Source organism: Equus caballus, chromosome 14, assembly GCF_041296265.1.
Source record: "Equus caballus isolate H_3958 breed thoroughbred chromosome 14, TB-T2T, whole genome shotgun sequence".
Lineage (NCBI taxonomy): Eukaryota > Metazoa > Chordata > Mammalia > Perissodactyla > Equidae > Equus > Equus caballus.
Window position 1 is genome coordinate 105652484 of NC_091697.1, and position 24435 is coordinate 105676918.

The 24435-nt window shown below is 45.7% G+C and overlaps 1 long non-coding RNA gene across 1 annotated transcript in view; it reads left to right on the plus strand.

The window, feature by feature from the left end:
• The first annotated feature begins 10383 nt into the window (after positions 1–10383).
• The window catches only part of LOC138917369 (uncharacterized), a 35990-nt gene continuing 21938 nt past the window's right edge, over positions 10384–24435 (plus strand). The window contains exon 1 of the long non-coding RNA XR_011425239.1: positions 10384–10601. This is a non-coding gene — a long non-coding RNA (uncharacterized lncRNA). The remainder of the gene's footprint in view (positions 10602–24435) is intronic.

The window sequence follows — 24435 nt, forward strand, 5'->3', positions numbered from 1 at the left end:
GCCCCCACCACCTGATCGCTTCATGTCACGGTGAGATGCTCCTTTGTCACTTGGGTTGGACCCCTTGTTATTTTAACGTGCAGAGCAATGTTGGGCATAATCTTTTTTGGATGGGAAATAAATGCTACTTAATTAGAACTCACAAGTAGGCAGAATGCAATTGCGGCCTTTTTGGACCTTGACCAGGAAGCCACAGCAGATGCCTCAGGATTTACAGAAGGGTCGTTCAGTTCCCTCCTGGGTGAGGCTGGTCTCGAGCCAAGCCTGAGAAGAAGTGTCTCAGATCCTGAGGACACAACGCTGGTGACCACGGACACACCATTGGCGACACCACATATGACACCATAGGCCAGGGAATAGGGAAGGTTAGCAGCTAGGGGTCAACACATGGTTCTGATATTCAGGAAAAGCCTTGACGTTAATCCTTTGAAGGGTTGAGAAGGATTCGCGTGGAGATGATGGGGAACTGACCTTTCATTCCCTGGAGTTCTTTCTCATCTTGGCTGGGACAGGTAGACAGACTGCGTTAAAGAAGTTGCTTGAAGTGCTTTTCATTCATTTGGGAACTGCATTTCATTCAGACATTCAGGTGGCCCCAGATGGTGGCTGCCTTGTGTGGATTGCCTTGGGCTGCATGTAGGAGAGATCTGGCCAGAGTGGCTTCAGCACAGCGGTGAACCGGTCTGCAGGCTGGCGGTCCAGCGCTGGGCTATAGCACCCCAACGGGGCCATCAGGGTCCTCGGTCTCCTGTCTCTGCTTTGCTGTCCTGGGCCTGGCCTCCTGTTCTGATGCTTGCAGGACAGTGGCTCTTGGCCTGACTTGTGCTTTCCAGGCAGCAAAGGTGGGGACAGACAAAGGGGGAAAGGCAGGTGCTAGATGAAGCTCCTCCTTTTTTTTGAGACTGTAATAGTTTCCCCCAAAGGCCCACCTAGGAGACTTACGCTTCTCTCTTCTGGCAGAACTAGGTCACATGAAGGTCCAGAGATGTCAGGGAGACCGAGAGGAGGACTTGTGTTGGGGCTTAAGGTTACCCCACATAAAAATGTGATTTTGTTAGTAAGGATGAAAGAGAGAAGAGGTGTCGGAGGGGCCGCTCCGTGGGGCCTGTGGCTGGATAGTCAAAGGTCGTTTTGAACGACAGCCCCCTTGACTGAGTGATTACCATGTGCTGGGGACAGTGTAAGGACATGGTTTCCTCATCTCATTTAATCCTCGCAACAAATGCAGGGACGCACGGCGAGGCTTCTTAACATCTCTGAGCCTCTGCTCCTTCATCGGTAAAATAAAGATGCTTAATAGCCTCGGTCTAATAAGAAGACCTAGCAACATACATTTAAGAGGAAGCCCCAGGCTCAGGGCCCGGCACGCAGCTGCTTCTCGGTAATCTTCAGCTGTCATTGGTAAACACCACCGGGAGAGATGCATCCAATAAATCAAAATCCAAGTGCCCATTCTGCGAGGAATGGTGCTAGAGGTTTCCACGCCCATTGCCTCATTTCATCCTCACAGCAACACTGAACGCAGCCACTGTTATCACCTGCATTTTGAGATGAAGAAACAGTTTTTAGAGACTCTCTCACTGGCCCAAGGGAGTGGTGGAGCCTGGTTTTCAAGGCACGCTCTCCGACCTGCTCCCCTCGGTCCAGGAATGTGGGGGAAGGTGATTCCTGGGGCTGTACCTGGTGTTGGGGACCCCAGGGCTGTCTGCGTCCATCGTGTCTGCGAAGACTGGGCCTCAGGAAAAGGTCTCAGAGGCCTGCAGCTGGTGAGGCCACCCCTGGACATGAGGGCTAACGAGGCACCTGGTTGAGAGTCCACGCAGCAGCTTAAACATTCCTTGACAACAGATTTCTAAAGGTAAGATTTGGAGAATTTAAAGATAAACGGGGCCCCTGGATGGTTGTCACACTTGATAATTCACCGAGCTTACACTTAAGCTTTGGTGCTTTTTCGTTTGTACAATGTTTATTGACTGAGAGATTGAGTATACAGAAGGACGATGGCCAGGCCGTATACACTCCTGCGTTGCGTAACGATGGGGACACGTTCTGAGAAATGCGTTGTTAGGCGATCTCGTCGTTGTGCAAACATGATCGAGTGCACTTACACAAATCTAGATGGTATGGCCCACTACACACCTAGGCTGTATGGTACTAAACTTAGGGGACCACTGTCAGTTATGCGGTCTGTCGTTGACCAGAATGGCGTTCCGTGGTGCCTGACTGTGTAACAAGGGCGCTCTGACCCGTGGCCTGCAGCAACCAGCCCAGGAAACCCAACCCACTGTCTTCAGTGGACGGCCGAGGAAGCCAGCCTGTATCTACAAGTCAGACTTGCAGGAGGGCAGACCACAATCTCCACCATCTCTAGCAGCTGCTCCAAGAAGCCAAACAGTGACCGCTCAACAATTGGCCCCAAACGGCTAGGACTTGATGAATAACTGATGCCTTCCCTAACTTTTGTCCTTGCTTCTAACTTAGGGCCAAGCACAGAAAGCCCCTTATGCACCTCTGACCGTCATACGGGGTGCCCTGCTTCTAGTTGGCCCTCCTGCAGCTTCTGCACACTGCCAGCCTCCAACAGGGGCACGCCCAAGCCTTCCTTTCCTCCACAAGACAGCTTCCCCATTACTCTGCCTGCCTCTGAGTCTCTGCCAGACACAGACGATCGTGGCTGACTCTCTTGCTATAGCAAGCTCTGAATAAAGAGCCAGGGCCTGTTCTCATTTGGCTCATCTTTGTTTATTCCCACAGACAAATGTTTGTTCAATAAAATAATTAAATATTGCAATAAAAAGGTTCATAAAAATGAAGTGGGAACCAATATTGTGGGTTCCAGGCAAGCTGGGCTTTCAAAAGGGTGCTGTTTTCATCCTGAATGTCAGAGTAAAATGAGACGTACACAATACATATAGCATGAGAAAAATGGATTTTGAGTTAATGGGGTTGAGCTTAGGGCATCTGGTTTGCCAAAAGGAGAGCCGTTGCTTTGTTTGGGAATATTTTGAATAAAGTGAGAACACTTAAATAAGTTTTATGGCCGTATTCACGGTATACATGAATGTATGAATAAATGCAAAAACGTAGCAGTTAATTCCCGGTCTTGCCTGTCGCAAATCTTAAGTGCTTTGCCTGTCTGACACATACTCAGACAAGCCATCTGTCCTGTATTTGAGTTTAATCATAGACAATGAATTTTAAAGCTCTGTTATTTGTCAGACATTGGACAACTAAATGCAAGACCTAACTTTCAGAGGGGAAAAATGTACATTAAGGCATGACTGTGAATTAAAAGCAATTTGACTAAGTAAATTATAAATCTACCATAATCTCATCCAGCTCTGTTTACAGCCCAGCTTGCTTTGCGAGTCTGGGGAAAACCAAATGAGACAAAAGTTTCTGCCTTTCTCTCTCTGGTCCTGTTTCCTTGGCAACAGTAATCTTTATATGCTCCAAGATAGGGGACCGCATCCAGTAAAGGCAGTCGGAATTTCAGCAAAGTTTCTCCCTAATCCTTCTCTTGTGTTATCACATGATTTGTTTTGTTACGAAAAGTGATTTTACACCCACTTTTTAGATGGTACTGGGAGTGTTTATTGGATATCCTAGAAAGGCTGCGAAAACTTGTTTTTCCCCATGAGACATGCTAACATTGTAACCACCAAGAAGAAGAAAGTAGCATCTTGATAGACCCAAGACTAGGCACCTGCAAACGGAGAACTAAAATGTCTCTCTCTGGTTCTGATACATACACAAGCTCTCAACTGCAAGCTCGCGGTGCCACTCAGTCACCCACACGTGTTCCAGCCAGGGCACCTCTGCCAAGAGAGCCATTTTGAGAGGAGTCTTGGAACTTTGAAATCATTTGTATACTCTGAAGGGAAGGGAGGGAGAAAGGGGAAAAAGTAGAAACTAGCCTCAGGGAGATGTGTCTGGAGGGTGGTGGCCCTCTCCACATCCCTTTCTGGTACTTCCTGAGAGTGCATCTATTCAAGAGATGGAGGGGGTCAACCAGCACGCTCTTCAGATGGAAATACCTGAGCTCCACCCGGGCTGTTAGTTGCTCATAGATTCACAGGAATCTGGCCCTATGAAGGGCGGGTGGGGGTTGGGAGTGCTGACAAGCTGCATCAGGGACCCTGGGGAGAGCTTGCCTGCATGGGGCTCAGACACTACGGCACACCCAGGGGACACTAGGAGTGAGGAGGCCTGAAGGTGTGGTTGTAGCAGATGGGAGAAGAATGAGAAAGGGAAAGTTTACTTCAAGACGTTCCGGTTAGGGAGGAGGGAGGCATTGGCCCGGCACAGAGGATTTTTAGGGAGGCCTGTTTGTGACACGATTCTGTAGGATACTACAATGGCGGGTGCATGTCATTATGGGGCAGTCAAAACCCACAGAACGTGCAGCATGAGAGTGAATCCATTGCAGACTGTAGACTTGGGGCGATAATGATGTCTCAGTGTAGGTTCCTAACAAGTGCAGGTTGTGACAAACATCCCACTGTGGTGCCGGGTGTCGGTAGGGGAAGGTTGTGTGTGTGTGGGGTGAGGGGATGTGGGAACTCTGCACTTTGCACTCAATTTTGCTGTGAACCCAAAACTGCCCTAAACAAAGTCTATTAAAGGGCACAGGTTGAAGCTCCAGAGATGGAGTCTTGATGGCTAACCGGGGAACCCAACCACCAACTAGAACGTGGCTGCTAGGAGGGTATGTGTCCTAAGCTCCAAGCAACCCGCTCCCAGCTCAGACCGTCAGCACCAACCCCCTCGTGAGAGAATGACAGTCTGCCTTCTGACAAACATCCATATGTGAATGCTGCACTCACAGTGCAAATGCTGTGTCAGAGATTTTTGTTTCTGCAAATTTTTTTCCTTCACAATACTAGTGTTCGAAATTTAATTGCTATAATATATTTTTGTTTTCCTTTTCGGGTATTTCCCTGGAGCAGAAAGCTAACTGGATAAATGTTTATTGCAGCACTGTTTACAATAGTCAAGACATGGAAGCAACCTAAGTGTCCAGCAACAGATGAATGGATAAAGAAGATGTGGTAAATATATACAATGGAATACTACTCAGCTGCAAAACAGAACAAAATCATTCCATTTGCAATAACATGGATGGACCTTGAGAGAATTATGTTAAGTGAAATAAGCCAGCGAGAGAAGGATAATCTGTGTATGACTCCACTCATATGAGGAATTTAAAATTATGGACTAAGAACAGTTTAGTGGATACCAGGGGACAGGTGGGGTGGGGGGTGGGCACAAAGGGTGAAGTGGTGCACCTACAACATGACTGACAAACATTAATGTACAATTGAAATTTCACAAGATTGTAACCTATCAATAACTCAATAAAAAAAAAATAAAAGCCAACAAATCATAAAAAAAAAAAGAAAGCTAACTGGATAAATGGCAGCATGGGTGTACAAATGGCCACATGTGACCAAAAATTCATTTATTTGCTTATTTGCAGAAAAAAAAAGAAAGAGAGAGAGAGAAGGGATAATCATCTCAGGCAGAAATGTAGAAATGTTCGAAGAGATAAGCCAAACCTTTTGGGAAGAACATTGGCTCTTTCAAAAAGTTCTGCGAGGGCGGATTAAAGAGAGCTGGGGGGGAGCAGTGTTTCTCTTGGATGACAGAAGGTTGGCCTTACTGGCCTGTGTGAGGGCAGGGCTCCTTGAACTTTCTGTGAAGAGGCACCTTTTGGCCTTGGGATCCCTGGGGGTGGAGGGGGTGGGGTACAGAGTCACGATGCATGGGAGGGGGAGCAGACGCTGCTGGGTGGTGCCTTTTGCCTCTAGAGAAGGCTACGAGGAGGATGGGTGTAGGACCGTGACTCCCTGCACCATCTCTGAATGGCACTCACAGCTTCGCTCGCCCTCTAAGAACCACGTCCATGACAGCATGGTGGAGCCCCAAGGTCTCTGGGCTGGCACTGCTTGTGCTCCGACATTCACCATTCAGGGAGTTACTCAGGCTGGAGCGAGCTATCCTCAGTACATCCTTTTCCACCTCTGAGGACAAGGGATGGGCGTGACCCCTGCCTCTGCGTCTCTGAGAGCTTTCAGGGGCTCTCTCAGAACCAGAAAGGAAGGGAGCCACCCCGGAGAGGTAAGGGCTGCAGAAATCGCACCTGGAAACAGGGCCAGGCATCAGGCCTCAGTGGGGAGCAGGTGGAGGGGCCATGGGAGGCAGGGAGAGGAGAAGGTGTGCCCTTCTCTGTTCTCTCCAGGGCTGGCTTACACGTGGACATCGTGTTCACAGGTGGGCCTGGAGGGCGTCAGAGAGTCTCGACTGGGCGTGGCATTAATCTCTTTAATCTATGGCACTGGAGAGAACCTGCAAGAAAGGTAAAGAGATGAGGAGACGGAGCAGCTCATGCCGAACACAGGAGCCCCACTAGCAATGGGAAACGTGAGTGTCTAGGAAAGGGGTTTCGGTCTTCCTCCTTTCTTCTTAGAGGTCAGACCTGCCTGTGGTCTGAACGCTCTCCCTGCCTCTCTGGTCCTCTCCCCTATCCGTCACATCTCCCTTTACTTCTCTTCCTGGTCTAAGCCTGTCTTGACACCTGCTCTTGGAGCTCCCAACCCAACTCTGAGGGTTACAGTTGATGATTGAAATCACGCCCCACCTGTCATCTCACCCCACGGCCCTAGGATTCCATGTGGGTGAGGCAGGTGCAGCCGCAGGTGAGGGAAGGTTCTCAGAAGGGATGAGATCACCCTAGCGGCCCAGCTTTTAGCATCTCACTTTCAGCGGGCTAGTTTCTTCATCTCCTTTTTTATGTTTCGGGAGATGACTAAAAGCCTTTGAAAACTTCTCAGCATTTGGCAACAATCTGCCCCAGCCTAGTGATATGATTGCTCTGTTCACACTGAGCTGCAATTTTAGGCAGAATTTTCAGAGCATCTCAGCATCCAGCAACTCACGAGAACTTGGCGGCAATTTCGGGAGACATAACATCTGCTGATTTCATTTTGTTACAAGTCACCTGGGCAAACACTCTCCCTAACTGTGCCCCATAAGGAGCGAGTCTCCAATTAGAAGGCACGGTTAATAGCAGTGGAATCCTCGCGGGGCCTCCTATAGCAACGCCTTGGAGCGAGCGCACTTCTCGTGATAACAAAACAAAACCATTATTTTCCTCTGCTGCTTGGATGGGCTATTTGCTCATGTCTCACCAGCGCTCACAGCTTATTCTCCAAGGAGGAAGTAGTCTTGGTTTCTTTGAGAAGAAACTGCTCCTTTTATCTGGGGTTTTGAATAAAAGGATTTGGAAGTCATTTACTGTGCATTTTAAAATAACGAGGTTCTATAATAACATCACGCCCCAGCACTTTCTGATCGTTTTTAAAAGCACGACTGCTGCATCTATTCAGCATTTTCCAGAGGAGACCTTTGAGCGTTGTTATAGAACAGAGACCAAGCACACTGAGTTCCACAGTTATTCCTCCTGCCTTTTCCCCCAACTACTACGGTGTTGCTCAGGAGAAGTCTGTGGACTGAATGCCTCTGCAAGGCCCCGCCTGCTCTGGAGGCAGCAGAGCCCACACTGGTCACCTTCAGTTTATTATATGTCCTGACCCCCCCCAAGCCTCTCTCTTCAAGGTCAGTTTTCTGTTTCTGGAATACAATGACTGAGGACAATGCCTTGGAAGAGATACTGCTGCCACCACCACCTCCTTGCCATCAGCTGGGGCCTGAGAAGGGCTTGCATGTGGCAGGCCGTGGTGCTCCTCCCTGCCGTACGTAGGGTCCCCTGGCTAAACTGAAGAGGGTGGGAAATGACTGAAAACAGTCTGAACTGGGGCCCAACTGGAAAGTTGAAAATTCCCTTTCAGTGTTCCACGCAGGTTTTTCTGAACCTCTCTTTACCCCAGTGACAAAGCTCTCAGAATATCATGGGATCAGAACTGATGGCCCGTCTGGGGTTTATAGCTGACCTTGAATCCTGACTCTCAGCCTTTGCTTAATTTTCTGTGGTGACAATTACAGCTCATTAAAAAGCTGACACATTGTTTTCCGCCTTTAGCCTGTCTCTGTGATTCACTTAAATGTCTTAGGGAAGGAGGAGAAGAAACCACATTAGTCACAGAAAAAAAAAATTGGGGCCTCCCTTTTTATGTCATAAAGTTATTTCTACTTCGAGAGTTATTAGATGACTTCCACTGATGCCCTTCTGTTGAAATGCTAGGCGGTGAAGTTAAATGTAGTCGGCATCCTGTCCTTCATCCACTTGAAAGGTTCTTGAGGACCTAAAACAGAAACACTGACAGCCACACGCCTTGTTGCAAATTCATCCTTAGAATTTAACTGAGGGAGAAATGACACGTGATGAAGAATAAGTTTTTTTACATCCAGAAAAAGTTGACTGGAGAGTTTTCATGTTTCAACTTAATAAGAATAATTTCAAACTTCTTTTTATCAAAATTAAAATGTATCTAAGTAACTTGGGCTGTTCCCTTTATAGTGCAGTGTAAAAAACTAGATTTATTTAAATAGTAATAAATAGTCAACTCGTTATTTAACCTGATAGTCACAGTTTCAGAGGGGAATATTTTCCAAGGAATTTGAAGGAAAAAATATATATGTATATTTTTTTGCTGAGGAAGATTCGTCATGAGCTAACATCCACTGCCAATCTTCCTCTTTTTTTCTCTTTTTTTATGTGAGCTGCCACCATAGCATGGCTGCTAACAGACGAGTGGTGTAGGTCCGTGCCTGGGATCCGAACCTGGGCCACCAAAGTGGAGTGTGCTGAACTTAACCACTAGGCCACTGGGGCTAGTCCTGAAGAAATATTTTTGGAAGTGAGGTTTGGGTCTTTCTGTGGCACCTAGGGTAGGAGGGTCTGCAGAAATGCACCAAAGGCTTATATGAAAAATGATGAGAACAGGGAGGTAATTTTTCAAACCACCCAGCTTTTGAAAGATAAGAATCAAGGTATAGCCTAAGTTAAGCCATTTATTTGTAAGAAATTTTGGAAAGCCTTTAAGAATAACTTATGTTTAAAAGCTGATAAGCAAGAATTGTTTGAAATTTGGGACACGTTTCCGTAGAGAGGGTGTTACCCTTGATGGGCGAAGTTCCTGTGGTGGCCACTAAAGGTGTGTGGTCCTAATGTAGCTGATCTGTAATATCAAGCTTGCTTGGCTTCTGATGAATTTGGTCTTGGGGTGGAGCAAGGAGGCTCAATCATACTATACCTGTGAATCTGAAACTTGCATTTTTCTCTTAATATGTAACCGTGTTCTTTCCATGTGACTATTTTTCTAGTCCTGGTCTCTTTTCCTCTGGCAGGGGGTTGGACATCTGGACGTGGGAATGAAGTGGGCACCCTGGGCAAGCCTATATATCACTGTGTTAGCAGACATGTCCCACCAGAAGCAGTCCTTGTTCTTTCCCGTTTCCCATTCTATTGGCCTCCCCCATCCAAGCTGCCTGATAAACACTTGTACTTCTCTCCTAGCTGCCTTTTCTGGTTCCTTTGCCTGTTTAGACCTGGGACTCCAAACACATTTGAATGCATGAAATCAGAAAATATATTCTCTATGGCTTGGCTATGGACAGAACTTCTTAATACAATCTCTCATAAGCATTATTTTACAAAAGTATAATCTGTTGGCAAAGAGCTCAGACCTCCACACCACTTCTCTTGCTATCTTTGCACTGTGTCTGGTGCCATGGCTGTGGTCCATAGTCTGGACACCACGGAGCCTCTCACAGCACTGGGCCAGCACCCACGTCAGTCCACACTGTCGCGGGAGGGGAGGTGTTCAGTGAAGAGCTGATGCGCTGGGCAGCAGAGCAGATGTGTCACCGGCTGGTATGCCAGTTACATTTGGGAGAGAAGAAAATGAGCATGCAAAGCACTGACTAGGTTACCTGGTGGGCCTTACATAATCTTCCCGCCTTTAACAGCAACGTGAATATTTTTATAAAAGCTTCCTCTGAAGTACAAATGACATGATGAACAAATAGGTGGGACATTTACTTTTTAACTCTATTTTTAGCCTTGAACTAAGTGACTGGAATAGAATTGTACACATTTTTTGATTGATGAAATGAAAGTTGAGTGAATGAAAGCATTTCTTTCTCAACCTGATATCTTCTTTCTTGGGCATGGGGGCTTCTTTTTATTTTGAGGCAGGCCCCAAGTCACGAGAGTAAGGCAAATAGCATTGCTGTGTAGGTGGGACACCTGGCTTGATCTTATTTCCCTGGCTCGCAATTACATCAGCCTGTGTCACTGGAAGCAGAATGTGCATGCAGTGTCTTTAGTCTGGAATGTCTCTGTACTGGAAAGGCATTATTGCTTTAATCATCACCACACCCCTGGGAGGAAGCAAAGGTGGAAACTCTGACCAGCGTCCCAGCGTCACAGGCGAAGGGGTTCAGGAGACTGAGTGACTGGATGCCTCTGTGCCCACAGACTGGAGGCAGCGCCAGCACCGGGGAGCTGGGTTCCAGTTTCGAGACACTGACCTGTGTTTCTGTGTGGAATGTCCAACGACTCAGATCGTTGACGACCCTGTGGCATGCTGAAGTGTTATATCGACACAAAATCGATTTGAATGGAGTTATAGAACCAGGTAAATAATCCTCATTCTAGCTTTATTGAGTATAAAAGGACAGTTTCCTGACATGAGGGAAAATTATGTTCCTTCAAAGGTGTTTGAATCATTGGTTTGGGGCAGCTTGGTCAGAAAGTTGGGGCAGAGGAACAAACATGCTATTCGCTGAACTTGCCTTAGGGCCAACCTCCGCCACGCTCCCTGAGGCCAGAGGCTCTCTCTCCCACACAGACACGTAGAGCAGCCGCACACAGGCACACACAACACCACACACACAATACCACATGCACTCAAACACGTACACACACAACACAGCACAATACCACATACACTCATACACATACACACACACTCAAACACCTACTCACACGTACACATGCACACAATACCACACACACTCAAACCCATATTCACACGCATGCGCACACAATAACACACACTCAAACACATATACACACACTAAAACATACACACACTCAAATGCTCACACACACACACACATGCACACACACACTCCAGGTCTACTCTGGCTTTGTGAATCTTTTTCAGTTGACAGTTAAAGAAGAACTTTAATTTTCTGATATTGAGAATTAAATTAAAACTCTATTTCATCTAAAACATCTTAAAGGACCCCGTGCCTGGTGCTGCAGAGGCAGCCTGTGACCGTTTGAGGCACCTGGTGTCTTCGAGCTAGAGACACATGTGGCCAGTGGGTGTGAGGCCTCAGGAACGCGGAAGGGCACGCGCTGCTGGGTTTCGCTGGTTGCCTCACGTGTGGCCGGTACTGACCGAGGGCTGCATGGTGTGGGGGGGTAACCTGGGGAAGAAGGGCTGGTGTGAAGTGATGCTGGAGAGGACCCCTCATTTAACCAAGTGCGTGAGAAACAGTTACCTAAGGTGTCACTTGGGTCTGGTGAATTGCAGCCCATCTGGGGCAGGCCGTGTTCCCGCCCTAGAGGACAGGGTTTTGGGTGGAGGCCCCGAGGAGACCATGTCATGCAGAGGTTCTCATGCCCATAGGGGACTGTGCCTCTTTAAATTGCAAATAGTTTGTAATTCCCCCTTTACTGCCCCAAATTAAAATTGCAGATAACATACCACCCAATGTCCAAAAACCATTAACTGTGTCACGGTTCAGGTTGCCTGGGAAACAGAACCTGAGATGGCATGAGGGCGGCAGGTGTGTTGGACCTGCTCCCAGGACCAACACCTGCAGGACAGAGCGAGGGAAGCAGGCTTGGGCAGAGGGGGAGGTCGGGCTGGGCTCTGACTCAGTCCCACGAATGACTCAGCAGACGCGCAGGGCGCTCTGGAGCTGGGCTGATGCTGCAGAATGTGGCTGATCAGAGCCTTGTTCCCCACCGGCCGGTCAGTGGATGCAGGCTGCTCCTGAGTGGTTGCTGGGAGGGGTGCTGGCACTCAGCTGTGGGCTGTCAGCCCCTGGGAAGCCCTGAAGCGGGGATCTGGGTGGGACACACACGGTCCGCAGAAACTGTAATAGACAGGAAATAATAGGAGAGTAATTTATAATAAAAGCATGTATATTTTTGGCGTGACTAAACTAAAGGATATTATGAACTAGTCCAATGCTTACAACTATTTCTAATGAATTAGTTCGGGCCTAAGAGAAGACAATACTCAGTGGAATATCATCAACACTCTTTACGTTTGGTGTTTTGGAATAAGGACTGGGTCAGGATATTTGTAGCTCTGCTGGAATGCAGAGTTACATACGCAGCCTGATACACTGTCATCGGAGATTTACTGAAAGGGCCGTCAATTCTAGGTAAAATTCCAAATGAGACAAGTATTTATACACACCGATTGCATTCTTGAAAAATTCAATGTGTAATAAATCTGTGAAAAAATACTTTGCGTTTATAGGTTTATTATAAATAGAGTTGGATGTCAGGCTCAGATAATTTTATCAAGGTTTTCATTTACATGTTGGACATTCATTTGAAATTAGGGCAGGATATGGGACACTTCTTGTCATGTGGCCCATCTCCCACACTTGACACGTGTTTACCACCTTTGGCCCCCCGTGAAATGCAAGCGGGGCCTCCCAACCAGGGCAAGAGTCAAAATGCTCCCAGAAATTGTCACGCTTCCCCAGGGGTGATAGCCCTTCCTTGGAGAACTGAGTTGGTCAGTTCTCTGCTTCTAGTCTAAACACAACTGTCTTCTCAAGACTTTTTTTTTTTTTTTATTAATGTTATGATAGATTACAACCTTGTGAGATTTCAGTTGTACATTTTTGTTAGTCATGTTGTGGGTACACCACTTCCCCCTCTGTGCCCTCCCCCCACCCCCCCTTTTCCCTGGTAACCACCGATCAGATCTCCTTATCAATATACTAACTTCTTCTCAAGACTTTTTAAAGCAAGAGATGCAGCAACCTCTGTGAGGTCCCTATTTCAACAAACTCGTCCCAAGTAAAGAGCCTACACGGCTGCATGCACACGTAGTGAAGCCCGCAGTCACCCCTGGGGTCCCACAGCCTCGAGTGATGGCCCCCTCGGCTCTCCCATAAGGCCTGGGGATGTCGCCCCAAGTGTTTGAATCCCACCAGAGGGTCAAAGCCACAGTCTGGTTTATTGATGACTGACTCACTGACTAACATCCGGGTTGGGCCGTGTGCAGCCTGGGCTCCCTTAGGATGTTCATCGCCCACCGTGTCTGCTCCCTTGCTTCTGGCTCTGGCGAAGCTGACTTCCTGGAGAAGACAGTGGATTCCCGAGGGAATGAATGTCCGCACCCGCTTCAACATGCGCAAAGCAAAGGGCTGTGTCCTCCTGAGCTTGAGGGACCTCAGTGGGCAGACCCCGTGCGTTCCTTCCTTCCTGCATCCGACCGGGGCCCAGCAAACACAGCCGAAGCAGCCCACCCGACGAGGCCGACGAGGGCTGATGAGGGGCGTCAGGCCGCGGACCGAGGAAATGGAGTTGGAGAGAAGGGGAAAGGTTCTAAGCCTTATCGAAGACCAGACAACAGCAACACCGATTCGGAAATTGAAAAGGAAAGCCTGTACTGTGAATTATTTCATACAGAATGTTTTATGCCAGTTCAGACGTTGGGATTTAATCTTTAAAGTGCTTATGCAGCGAAACTGCTGACACCACTGATGGTTCGGGCTGCATGAGGACTCACACGCCTCTGGAAAAGACGGCCTGAGCCGCGGAGTGATTTGCATCCAGAAGACACGATGCTGAGATGGATGCATTTTATCTGCTCACCTGAATAACGTACAGACAAGTGTTAGTCATTTGTTTGTGAGTATTTTCCATTACCACTCATCTCCCGACATATGGCGAACATTTCTTATTGTTTTCTTCTGTCGCCTCTTCACCGGGCTGCCAGAAACAGCTGGCACGTCTTTGTACGTTTTTGCTGATGACTTTTCTGATGCTCTGGGTTTCTTCTTGTGATTAGAGAGGAAAATTATTGATTTACCAAAGACATTAGTTCGTTGTGGCTGAGATGCCCAAGAGTGTTTTTTAAGTGAATAATCGATCACACTGCTGATTTGACCTCAGAAAATGAGCATCTTAGGAATTTCCAAGCAAATGTCTATGGATATAAGCGCCATTCTGTACTCAGAGCATCACGGGTGCCGGTTTTCTAAATCGTGGTATTACGCCTTCGTAGACTTGACGATGTTCACATTTCATCAGAAAAAACAGAGCTAAAAATTGTGTGCCCACAGTTAATTGTAACAGGAACGTGATAAATCTGTATAGCGCAGCCTTACTAATTTCAGTTTAATCTTAATTTTATGCAATTTTTCTTAGTTTTTGAAAAAAAATAAAAGCAATTCTAAGTCTTTGAAATTTAAGCAAGGACTCAAAAGGGACTTCTCAACGCACATTCGAGAAGCTGGGCCATCATGTCCGGTGGTCCTGGTTGTGCCCGGCACACCTGCTCGTGGAGACCCCACCAGAGCCAACAGCCGAAGAAGCGCCTGGACTCAGGAGAGCAGCCACTGGATGCCTTGCGCCCATTCCAAGGACCTTCTGTTCCTGAACCTCCTCCCTGCTTCGGTTTTCAGATTTGCACTTAGATTCTCGGGGATATGGACTGAGAAGGGCAGATGCCTCGTGGCAGACCTCTAGCCCTTGGGATGAGAGAAACTCCACCGGTGCAACCCTCTCCAGGCAGGTTAGACCAAAACAGGTGAGAAAGACTCGGAATGAGCCTGGGTAACGCTGTCTGCAGTAAGGAGACTCGGAAGACAGTTCTGAAGGCAATTCCAAATGAGGATGCTAAAAAATGTTCTCAGTGAAATCAATGCACAACCTTCCAAATAGTTATTTAAAAAACATAAATTACATGCTAACTTTTTTTTAAAAAAGAAAAGGTCTTCATTAGTTAATATTTTTATTTTACATTCAATTCTCAATTTTCTATAATTGTAGGACAAGAATATCATATATAATGAACGCCTATAACTTAGCCAAATGTTTTATTGAACTGATGGCTAAGACAAAAGAGAGCAAATTAAATTGTATCTCCTCTTTGTGTCTCTGCCTGCATATTGTGTGTGTGCATAAATATACATATACACGCATTTTTTTTTTTTGGTGAGGAAGATTGGTCCTGAGCTGACATCTGTGCTAATCTTCCTCTATTTTGTACATGGGATGCCGCCACAGCATGACCAGCATGTAGGTCTGCACCCGGGGTCCAAACCTGGGAACCCTGGGCCACTGATACAGAGTGCAAAAACCTAACAACTACACCACCGGGCCGGCCCTTATACATAGATAGCTTTAAAGTAAGAAGGCAAGCTGTAAGAACATAAGTAAGAAAAGACTAGTCTAGTAAAAAGATACATTGTAGCGTCAGTCTCAGAGCAGTTGAGTTAATCTAAAATAAAAATGAGGTGTGTTTAAATAACATCTTGAATGAAAATTGTATTATCTGTTATGATCATAGTTCAGAACTAATATCAAAAAAATGAAAAGGTTCTATATGTTAAAAAATTTTAAGGCAAAAACCAAACAATTTTTGCTTTTCCAAAAGCATAAAAGAGGGCTAACAGAAAACAAACAAAGATCATGAATGGACAATATATCAAAGAGAAACTAAAACATGAAGAATATGGGAAAAATATCAACCACACAGAAATGCAGAGTAACAACATAGCATCTATGTTTTTCTTTACCTAACAAATTAGTAAAAGTTAAGGGGGAAAGAGAGGGAACTGACAGGGTGTAATGAACAAATGCTTTCATAGGTTGTCAACGGGAGTATAAACGGACACAGTATTTTAAGACACAATCTGAACTTTAAATTTTAGAAATCTTTAAAAGGTTGATACCTTTGACCCAGTCATGCCATTTCCAAAGGTCCTTGCTATAGACATTCTTCATTATTGAGAAAGCTTCAGGTTAAAATGTTCATGGAAGCCTCGAAATCCAAGAGAAGAGAACCGGTGACATAAACAAGGGCAGATCCACTTGATGGAATATTGTGCAACCGTTAGACGTAACGTTTACAAAAGTTACGCCATAGAGAGGAAAATGTTTATGGTAGCATGTTAAACAAAAATAAAGCAGCTCTGCATCCAAGTTGTATGCAGAGTATTAAATTAGATATGTTAAGAAGGAAAAACAAAACCCCAAAACAATGTGTAAGAAAAGAGGCTGAAAAGAAATATACCCAAATGTGAACTATGGTTTTATTAGGATGATGATTCACCTACAGATCATGTGTTTCCTTTCTTTCTACTTTCCTAGTTTTATTTAAAAAACAAAACCTACTTCTAAGGTTATAAGTTTAAAAACCATCAATAACAACATCTTCCGATTGTAGGCTCCAACAGGTGAATAGTGAGGCTCCTATTCTAATGTCGGGTGAAAAATCCTACCTTTAGGGGAATGGGTGACTTTTCCAAAAATTCTGGATATTGACATGGTTTAAGCTGAGTCACTACAATAAAACGTGAGGCATAAAATTGACAGTTGTCTAGTTATGTTTATCACTTTGTATATGTGAACCTCCAAGGAAAGGAGTTTATTCTACATTCCCCTTTTTGGTGGCTGAAATGGTTCTGTTTGGTCCCCAGGGAGCCACCATTTACCTTGCTCTCTTTGAGCCATTTCCCTCAGCCCCCCTTTCTTGGGGCTGCTCATGTGTCCCCTTCTCTTTACTAGGGAAGCCGGACGCCTGGACACCTGCGCAGAATGGATGCTACAACAAGCCTCTCCCAGCCCATTCTGAGTTTTAATTTCTAGTGACTCATTATTGCCCATCTACATAAAGGCTCACTTTCATCAGGTCTGATATTTCTCGTTCCTTTAGAATTATGCCTGCAGCTCCCAGAAACATTGGAAGTTATAACTAGAAAAATTAAAGGAGTCTTAGCTACAATAAGCAAACTGGGCTGGGCATCTTCGTGGTCGGGAGGGAGAAGGGCATTAAAAGTCAGTAGCCTTGGAAATGCCTTTTGCATTGCTTGGCTGGAGAAAGGCCCTTCCCCCTTCTCCTAGCTAATACTGCCCACTCACCCTTCAGGTCTCCGAGAAGCATGACTTCCTCACGGATGCTTTCCTTGACTCCTGAACTAGGATAGGCCCTACGCTCTCCCTGGGGCTCTGCCCCTCTCTTTCCAGGACTTGGAAGTTATTAGTAATTGTCGTTAATACTGGTAAGTATTAGTAAATCTTTCTTTCCTGCTGGGCTCTGAGTCCATGAGAGCAGAGACCTTATCTGTTTTATTTATCATCACGTCCCCGGTGCCAAGAACAGGAGCCTGGCATGCACTGGCTGCTGAATAAATATTTGTTTAATGAATGAATTTTCCGGGGCGATCTAAGGGAGAGAAAGAATGGTTGGCACAAAACCAAATAGTGGTGGAGTTGGAAACATAAATACTAAAAGCTTTATTATTTTTCTTTAAAATGTACATGTGTATATGTAAAATCTCGTGTCGATGCTCTAGTACCGAGTTCAAGAAGATTGGACTCAGCCTTTTGTGTTTGAAAGTGATGAGCACATAGTTTGGTTGGTTCCCACAGTAATGTGAGAGTACCAGCCGTTGGAACCCCTCCAGAGTTTAGGCTAAGTACTCCTTCGGTAACTTGACCCACTTGAGCAGAGCTTTTATGTAAATAAAGTTGAGCACAACCTAAGAAATGCACAGGAAGGCGTTCTGCCAGCTGGCCAGTCTGTGAATCCAGAGACCTCCTAAGTCCCTCTTTCCTGAAGTTCACAGTAAACTGCTCCCCTTCGCACATCTGTTCTTGCCACTTCCACTTCCTTGCCTTTTGTAGAAGCAAAATTCTCGGAATTTGTCTTTCGGGCACAAATCACCTTGTAATTCTTTGCACTGAGTAGCTATGGAGCATGTAACTACAGAGCTTAACAATTACCATATACTGTAATCATGCAAAGATTTTAATCTTTCAAATTAGATCTCACCTCCACACCAGGGACGAAAAGGAAATGTACAGGATAAAGGGACGAAAAGGAAATTTACAGGATAATTAGCTCATGGGCTAGTCGGCACTTCCAGGGGTTGCCAGGGAGTCTGCAGGAGTGGTTTTAAGGTAATATTTATTTTTTATTAAGTGCCTTTTATTAAAACTTTCTGCATGCTTTGCATTTAAGAAACTGGAGAAAAATGCTTTTTTGCAAGCCCAGGCAGTCCTTCTGTAACAAACCCTGGGCAGAGGGTAGCATAGTCTCCTACCCTTCAGGGTAAATCATTGGTCCTCCATGTATATATAACAAGGGAGCCAAGTCAAATTTTAAAAGTGAGATGCCAAAAAAAAAAAAAAAAAAAAAATGAAGTCAAATTTAGGCTTATTCTTTTTTTTCTTTCTTAAAGATTTTATTTTTCCTTTTTTCTCCCAAAGCCCCCCGGTACGTGGTTGTGTATTTTTTTAGTTGTGGGTCCTTCTAGTTGTGGCACGTTGGATGCTGCCTCAGCATGGCTTGATGAGCGGTGCCATGTCTGCGCCCAGGATTCAAACCAGCAAAACCCTGGGCCGCCGAAGCAGAGCGCATGAACTTAACCACTCAGCCACAGGGCCGGCCCCTATGCTTATTCTTTATGAGCTGGTTTCACAGGAACTTTAGGGGAGAGAGTTTTGAGTTGCAGAGTCACCTACCCTCACCCCAAACCAGAGCCACTGCACCCTGCCCGCTGGAATGGGTCGTGCATCTCTTCTCACCGCCGTGTGTGTGAAGTCACATCGGTAATTGGAAACTGGCTAGGGTGGTACTAATTCCACCAGGACAGTGGGCCAACCCTACAAATCAGGGCTCCCGCCACACATTTACCAGCACATTGCTTCCCAAAACTATTCTCTGAGAGAGGAGAGGAAGAGAGGCAGGGAGGGAAGAAAAGAGATTTGGGAAGAAATACACACACACACACACACACACACACACACGTTGTAAAGCCACTAGAGGAGTGCTGACCTGGAGCAGGTGCTTCATAAACGTGAGTTCCTCCCTTCTTTTAGCAGCAGACAGGAGGAGTGGGACCACAAGGCCAGTTGAGCTGCACATGGGGGTAGGGGTGGGGACATTATGCCTATTGAGTCCATTGTCTCTGACAATTGTGGCATTTTCAGGGGTTGACCTACAAAAGTGAGGAGGCTGGAGAGGAATGTGGCCAGGAAACACGGGTGAGTTGAAAAGAGACCAGCCCAGGCTCAGCATCAGCTCCTGAGAGCAGGAGACTGGCCTGAGCTGTAAGTACGCGGGATGGTTGGGGGCTGCCTGCAGGGCTTTGGGAGGGCTTGGAGCAAGTTCTTTCCAGAGAAATAAAAAAAAAAAAGGTGTTGAACTTAGTAATTTTTCGACTTTGCACTCTCATTAGAAATCGTAAACCAGCTTTTACTCACTCTGATAAGGAGAATCATCAGGATGAAATTATATTGCCAATCAAAAAGTGTTACTGAGGGGCCGGCCCAGTGGTGCAGCAGTTAAGTGTACAGATTCTGCTTCAGTGGCCCGGGGTTCACCGGTTCGGATCCTGGGTGTGGACATGGCACCGCTTGGCAAGCCATGCTGTGGTAGGCGTCCCACATATAAAGTAGAGGAAGACGGGCATGGATGTTAGCTCAGGGCCAGTCTTCCTCAGCAAAAAGAAGAGGATTGGCAGCAGATGTTAGCTCAGGGCTAATCTTCCTCAAAAAAAAAAAAAAAAAAAAAGCGTTACTGAGAACTTATGTGACCTGTCCTGAAGCTGGTACTGTAGAGGCTCAGGAGAAAGATCAAGCAGGAGCCTTATTTCCAAGGCTCTTACAGTCTCGTTGGGACAAAGCTAACCCACGGAAAGTGGTAAGATAAAAATTAATCACTGGGCAGTTTGATGCTTGCCAAAAACAGCCCAGTAGGGTTTAGAGAAGGGAGGGAGCACAGTGGGCAGATCATTCTTTCTGAGCCTCAATGCCTGCTAATATATTTCTTTATATTATTATGAGCTCCATTACCGTCATCAGCAAAATTATAGTACTGCTAATAGAGATCCGTAGTAATAAATTCTTTACTACGATTGTAGACTCCTTCATCCTTAGAGCTACACTCCACAGTGGGATGAATGCCAAGGATTTTAAATCCTTGCTTTATACTCTCTGAGAGAGTCAAGTTCAATAGCTTGTCTCCAGCTTTTTATCATGTCAGTAGCAGAGCCGGGGGGAAAACAAAACAAAACACAAGTCTGCTCATGGGATCACTGGCTCTCGGGAAATAACTTGAAGGGCCGTATCAGATTGAGGGTGGAAGCTAGCCTAGAGAAGTCCCAAACGTCAGAGGAGATGAGGACACACGAGGAAGTGATTTACACGCTTCTTGGACGTGGAGCAGACACAGGATTTTCATCTTAGCCCTTCAGACAGTGGGGAGGCATGTGGACCTCCCGTATATGGGAAAATTGGAACTGAGGTTAAGGTGTGCACATGAGTTTCGACCTCAGCCAGCAGCAATTCTAGGAATGTTTCAGAGATAACGCCAGGCAGCCCAGCTGAGGAAGTGGGCGTGGGAACTCAGTGTAAGTTGAAGGGTCAAGGACAGCTTTGAGACCTGAGGCCTTGGGAACAAATTGCAGAAAAGAAATACAAGGAACAAAATAGATATATATATATATGGATATATATATACTTTTTCCAAAGAAGAAATTTAATTAGAACAATGTCAAGCAGTACAGAGAGGAAGTATTGGTGTGTTCTAAAAGTGACAGAGAAGATAAATAGGGGAGAAACGCTCATTCAAGGAGGATCATCACCATCAAAAATAAATTCAATTTTCCCTTCACTCATTCATTCAAGAAATCTTTGTTGAGCGCTCACTCTGTGTCAGTCTTGGCCCTAGCTGTCGGGGATTTGGAGATAAATCTGGTCCTCTGAGCCCACGCCCTTGAGGAGCTCTCGGTCAAGCAGATGGAGCAAATGTCTTGGAAAATCTGTAATTACAAAGCAATGGAATGGCGTGCTGTAATAAAAGAAAGTTCACAGACCACCACACCGTCTTTTGAAAAGAGGCTTCCATTTCATTTCTGAAATTATATGTTGCTTACCCTGCATTAGAGAATTATCCTGGTCCTTTACCCTGCTCTGTGGGGACTCTGAGGGCGAGGGAAGGCTATGTCAGAATGACTTGTCATTGCGCAGAGACAGCACAGATGTGACGGGGAGATACGGAGCTTGCATCTGAAGGGCATTTTTTGTCGGAGCGCTTTCATTTTTACAGCATTCAGCAGTCAATATTGCGCATCACTGCTGTAGAATACGCACCTTCTTCCTTATCTAGCAGAGAGCTCTTGCCAGATGGCCTTTCCATTTTGCACAATGACATATGTCCTCTTAGACACAAAGGGCAAAATCCTCAGCTGAAAAGTCAAAGATTCGGTCAATCAATAGGTTATCTTGTTGAATTGATATCAGATCAGAAATTTTATTAATTTTGGAATTGAAAAGATATCTTTTTATTCAGAGATTTAATTAAATCGGAAGTGTTTAGAGGCATTATATGGACAGGCAAGTACACTTTTAGAATTTTGTTCAAGAAAGGCAAGGACAATACTTATAAGCATTCTGGAGTATGTTGGAAAGACATAGCATGTGAAATGGACATAAAGGACAGGATTTGATCTGTTGCATGAATTGATGGTCCTGTATCGTGGAGGTCCTCTCAACTTCTGGCCCATGCCTCTAGCTAACTGGCTTCTTTCTACATACTTTGTGGTATGAAAAATATGTCACTAATAAGGCCCAAATCAGGAACAATTTAATTATCCTATGAACAGAGGCTGTGTGTATTCATACAAAATGATGTTAAGAACTGAAGCAGGTTCCCAGAGAATTCAGCAGGAAAAATACCGATTTGACGTCCGGGTATGAAAAGGGAAGTATACAGACACTCCAGGGGTCTGGTCTCATCTTCACAATTGCTTAGGTTGTCTTCTTCTCCTGCGTGGCACGAGTATGGTCATGGTTGATTGGAACTACTGCTCCAGAACTCTTTTCTCAGAGGACATTTAAATTGCCAGTTGTGCCCAAATTGCTGGTGCGAGCCCATCTGAATAGGCCCCAGCATGCCACTACCTGACGCTCCCATTTATAGTAAGAGACTTATGTGCTCAGTGTATGTTTTTTGGGGGGTGGCTGGAGAAGGCTGTGGTGGTGGAGATCATTGAGGGGGAGGCATCAAGTGCCCTCACGTTGCCCCTTGGTGCTGTCCGTCTCCCATGGTCAACACTTGGCAGAAACAGAGAACCCTAACGTCACCAGCATATTCAAAGGACTCATTTGCTTGGACACTCCCAAAAGATTTTTCAAAAACTATCTACTCTTTCGTAAACATTTAAGTTAACAACTTAATTCTTCCGTCTTGGATTTAAAGGAGTTCGCTCTTTAATAGGAGGCAGACAATATTAAGCACATTGTAATTTGAAATTAGATGAGAACTGTCTGTAATTAAAATAAATATTTTATGACAGATTTGATAAAATAGATTTTAAGTAACTTCCTGAAATGCTGTTTGAATCAGAAAGAATTTAAATAGAATTTTTACCTGTGGGTTTTATCTTTAAAAGGTTGATAATTCCAGGAAACGTTCCAGGAACATTTGAATAATCAAGGTCACTAATCTATACTGCATCGATTATTCTAAATTCGGAACCTCTCTCAGAGGCCAAGTTTCATCCTTAACAGGAAGAACCAAGAGGACAAGGTGCCCTGATGGATGTTAGGCCACCATAGAAAGATTTAGCATAAGTGAGGGATGTGGCTTTCTTTTTCAAATGTGATTTCGGTTATCAGGCAGTTTTAGGAAAAAGGTCATATAGAAGTTGAGGGTCTAGAAATGGATTGCCCTCAAATGATCCGTTTAGTGTATGTGCCATCTGGAAAGTCTTTGTGTCCCCCGGGCGTGTGAGCGCCTCGGTGCAAAGACCCCTGGTCTCAGAGCACACTCTGGGTACCGCTGCCACAGCGCTGAGGAGTAACATCTGAACTGCTCTCTGCCTAAGTCTCTTTTTGCCTCCCACCCAGTCACTAGCATCCCCCCAAAGCCCTTTGTCTATGACTAAAACAAACCTCTCAGCCTGTGGGAAAGCCCCTGCTGACCTCATCCTTCTTCCCCTCCGCCCAGGCCCACGCCCAGCACCCTTGGCTCCAGCCCAGGGATCTCAAGAGTTTGCATGGCTCCTTCCTGCCACTGTGTCCTGTTCTCTCCGTCTGGGCATCGTATTCTCCAGATACCAGCCTCTTCTACCCAGTAAGGCAGAGCTGGACTCCCCCCGCCAGGAGGGTTTCTTATTCAGAGTCTCTCCCCCTTCGCCCCATTCTCACCGTGGCCTTTGCAGCTCCAGTATATCTTACAAGTCTGTGCAACTAGCAAAGACAAACCTGGGCAAGTGTTTGTCTTCTTAATTAGGGTCAAGTCCCGGAGTAGTGAGGACTATGCTGTACTCAACTGTGTGCCTCCAGCACCTAGCCCAGGGCTGGTTAAATGTTGATTGAATGATCAATCTAACTAGTTTAAACCCATTTCCAGTATGAGAGGCACATGGAATCTCCAAGGGGGAATGTTGCTCTTCCCTGTCCCTAGGGGGCCCTGCTGAGGAGTCTGACGTTTTGCCACCAGCCGTAGCGTGGGAAACCAAAGGAACAAGACCCCTGTGCTCCCAGCCTACTCTATCTGCAGTGGCCGTGGGATGCGGGCAACTTGCAAGCTGGCTTATTTCTGTGGAACAGCTGTGAAATTTACAGGGCCACCCTCAAATTATACTTATTTACAAAGACAAATAAGTATCTCCTTTTGTTAAAAGAAAAAAAAAAACCCCTGCATGCCCAAAGTATTTTAGGTAAATGAAGACTTTAGTTTTCCCTAAAGGGCTTAACAAAGAATTTCAGTTCCTGTTGTCAGTAATGTCTTTGTGGCAGGTCCCTAATCTTTTCTTTTTCAAATTTCCTTCAAAGGATGGTTAAGGAGTCTTTAATTAACTATTAAAACGAGTGTTCTAACATGGAGGACAAGATTTAGAAAATCCTTTTAATTACTGGAACCAGATTATCTCGTGATTTGTAAATACCAGTTTACTCCTCCACCAAATTGGGCTTTAATTAAACTGGGGGTCGGGGGTTGGGAGCACGAATACTACAAGAAAGTGCCTTAATTTGCATCAGCCCCAGCTTCAATGAAGTTGGCTTAAGGGTGGGGATGAGAGACTCTTATGGTTTATTGTTTAAACTGGAAAATCAAGCAAAATGGGATTTGCTTTCCATACAGGAACTCATGGAAATTAGACACACCCTTGCCACCTCCGATTTATTCAAATGTGGTTGCTATAGGATTACCACAGGGTCCCTTGGTGGTAAGAGTCTATGAACCAGCCATG